The sequence below is a fragment of the Theropithecus gelada genome, chromosome 1, assembly GCF_003255815.1.
Source record: "Theropithecus gelada isolate Dixy chromosome 1, Tgel_1.0, whole genome shotgun sequence".
In the NCBI taxonomy this organism is placed as follows: Eukaryota; Metazoa; Chordata; class Mammalia; order Primates; family Cercopithecidae; genus Theropithecus; species Theropithecus gelada.
Genome location: NC_037668.1, coordinates 101,014,904 through 101,018,151, shown reverse-complemented (window position 1 = coordinate 101,018,151; position 3,248 = coordinate 101,014,904). Strand labels below are relative to the sequence as shown.

At 44.8% G+C, this 3,248-nt stretch overlaps 1 pseudogene; it reads right to left on the bottom strand.

The window, feature by feature from the left end:
* Window positions 1-268: 268 nt before the first annotated feature.
* LOC112627919 lies at window positions 269-1,669 on the bottom strand (annotated as a pseudogene).
* Between the last annotated feature and the right edge of the window lie 1,579 nt (window positions 1,670-3,248).

The following is a 3,248-nucleotide window of genomic DNA, read 5'->3' as shown; positions in this document are numbered from 1 at the left end:
GTATTAGTATTAGTATTAGTATTATTTTGACAGTTGGCAGAGCTAGCTGAGGTTTTATTTTGGGAAAAAACAAAAAACAATTGAATTGTTTTGTAGCTGGAGGCATGGGCAAGGGGGGTACCCCAGGCAGTGAACTCCCCCAGTGGGTGGGCTGAAGGTGAGGGCTGAGCCTCAGGTGGGTCTCCTCTTCCCTGTGCGCCCCTACACAGCAGCCTCCCTCCTGGGCACTGGGGCAGCGGCAGGAGGGATTGTCTGGGAGGGACTGCCATTATTGTTCACTGGGCAGGACATCAGAGGACTCAGACACCAGCTTCCTTCCCAATGAGGGTCTCCATCTTCTTCACAACCATGGCCCTGGTGGAGCTGGTGCGGTTGAAGGAGATGGAACGCACGCAAAAGCCAAAGCTGGAGCTCAGCCCACCTGCATAGCCACTGGGAGCCTTCGTATGAGTACTTATGTTCTGTATCCCAGACTGCAGCCCACTCTCCTCGCCCTCCAGCTGCTTCCTGTAGGTGGCGATCTGGACGTCCAGGGTCAGCCTGAAATTCATCAGCTCCTGGTACTCCCGCAGCTGCTGCGCTGTGTCCTGCTTGGCCTACTACCGGGAGGCCTCCAGCTCGGACAGCTTGGTGTTGGCATCCTTAAGGGCAAGCTCCCCGCGCTGCTCAACACTGCGATGGCGGCCTCCAGGGAAGCCCTCTGGCCTTTGAGACCCTCGATCTCAGCCTGAAGCCAGCTGATGTTCCTGTTTATCTTGGAGATCTCAGTCTCTGTACACTGCAGGCATCTGTACACTGCACGCATCTCAGCCAGCATCTGCAGCTCCTCATACTTGATCTGGTGCATACTCTCAGCCTCAGCCCAGCTGCAATTGACGAGCTCTTCGTACTGCCCCTTGACCTCAGCCATGATGCCTTCCATGTCAGGGGGCGGCTGTTGTCCATGGGCAGCAGCACAGATGTGTGCGAAATCTGAGACTGCAGCTCCCAGATCTCCTCTTCATACAGCTGCCTGAGGAAGTTGATCTCATCAGTCAGCCGTTCCAGGCAAGACTCCATCTCTACCTTGTTCGTGTAAGCTTCATCCAATCCTTCTTGATGAGGACAAATTCATTCTCCATCTTTGTACGCCTATTGATCTCATCCTCATACTTGTTCTTGAAGTCCTCCACCAGTCCCTGCATGTTGCCAAGCTCTGCCTTCAGCTTTAGCTTCTCCTGGCCCAGAGTCTCCACTTTCTGCTGAAGGTTGTTGAGGTAGCTCTTGAACATGTTGTCCATGTTGCTCTGAGGCATCTTCTGCTGATGCAGGCTCCACTTAGTCTCCAGCATCTTGTTTGGCTGCTCCTTGTTGATGAAGGAGGCAAACTTGTTGCTGTGGGTCTTGATATGCTCCTTCTCCTAGGTGCTCACAGCCTAGATGTTGGGGTCCACCTCCAGTTTAAGGGAGCTCAACAGGCTCTGGTTGACAGTGACAGCGGTGATGCTTCCCATAACACAGGACCTGCCATAGCCTCTGCCCAGGCCACGTGGGAAGCTGCTGCTGCCCACTTGGGAGAAGCTCGAGGAGCTGATGTGGGCACCAGACTCACTTGTGTAGGAGCAGCTGTTGAAGGCCCGGGGCCAGAGGTGGACACCTTATAGGACTTCTGGGTCAACCTCATGGACATGGTAGAGACAGGAGTGGAGGCAGGCAGGCTGAACCAGGCATAGATTCCAGAAGGAGAAGAGAAGTTGCTTCTTGGTCAGTACTGATATTTTAATAATATTGATTCTTCTAATCAATGAACATGGAATGCTTTTCTGATTATTTGTGTTGTGTCTGCGTTTTACAGTTCTCCTTGTAGAGATCTTTTATCTCCTTGGTTAGATGTATTCCTAGGTATTTCATTTTTTTTTTTTTTTTGTAGCTATTGAAAATAAAATTTTGTTCTTCATCTGACTCTGAGAATTGACATTAGTGGTGCATGGAAATTCTACTAATTTTTGTACATTGATTTAGTGTCCTGAAGCTTTACTGAAACTGTTGATCAGTCCTAGGAGCTTTTTGGCAGGGTCTTTGGGGTTTTATATGTATAGAATCATTTTATCAGCAAAGAGAGACAGTTTGACTTCTTATTTGGATGTCTTGCATTTCTTTTTCTTGCTTGATTATTCTGGCTAGGAATTACAGTGCTATGTTGAATTGAATTGGTGTGAGTAAGCATCCTTGTTCTATTTCTTAAGGAGAATGGTTCCAGTTTTTGCACATTTAGTGTGATGTTGGTTTTGGGTTTGTTACAGATAACTGTTACTGTTTGGCTTTTATTGTTTTAAGGTGTGTTCCTTCAATTCCTAGTTTATTGAGGGTTTTTATCATGAAGAGATGTTAGATTTTATAAAAATGTTTTTCTGTGTCTATTGAGATGATCATATGGCTTTTGCTTTTAATTCTGTTTATGTAGTGAATCAAATTTATTATTCGCCTATGGTGAACCAGACTTGCATCCCAGGAATAAAGCCTACTTGATGCTGGTGTATTAACTTTTTGATGTGCTGCTCCATTCACATTCATTGTTTTGTTGTGTTTGCTAGTGTTTTGCTAGTGTTTTGTTTATGATTTTTGCATCTATAAGTGATGTTGGCCTGGAGTTTTGTTGTTGTTGTTGTTGTTGTTGTATCTCTGCCAGATTTTAGCATCAGGATGTTGCTGGTTTTGTGGAATGAGTTACGGAGAAGTCTCCTCTCCAACTTTTTTGGAATGAGTTCAGTAAGACTGATACCAATTCTTCCTTATATATCTGGTAGAACTTAGCTATGAATTCATCTGGTACTAGGCTTTTTTTGGTTGGTAAGTTTTTAAATACTGATCCAACTTCAGACCTTGTTACTGGTCTGTTCAGGTTTTCACTTTATTCCTGGTTCAATCTTGGGAGATTGTGTTTCCAGGACTTTATCCATTTACTCTAGATTTTCTATTTGTGTGCATAGAGGTGTTCGTAACGGTCTCTAAGAATCTTTTGTATTTCTCTGGGATCAGTAGTAATGTCATCTTTTTCATTTCTAATGGTGCCTATTTGGATTTTTTTTCTTGGTTAATCTAGCTAGTGGTCTATCAATCTTGTTTATTCTTCAAACCAACTCTTTATTTGTATTCAGAAAACCAACTCTTGGTTTCATTGAGCTTTTATACAGACTTTTTGCATCTCAGTTTCACTCAGTTCTGCTCTGATTTTAGTTATTTTCTTTTTTCTTCTTCTAGCTTGGGAG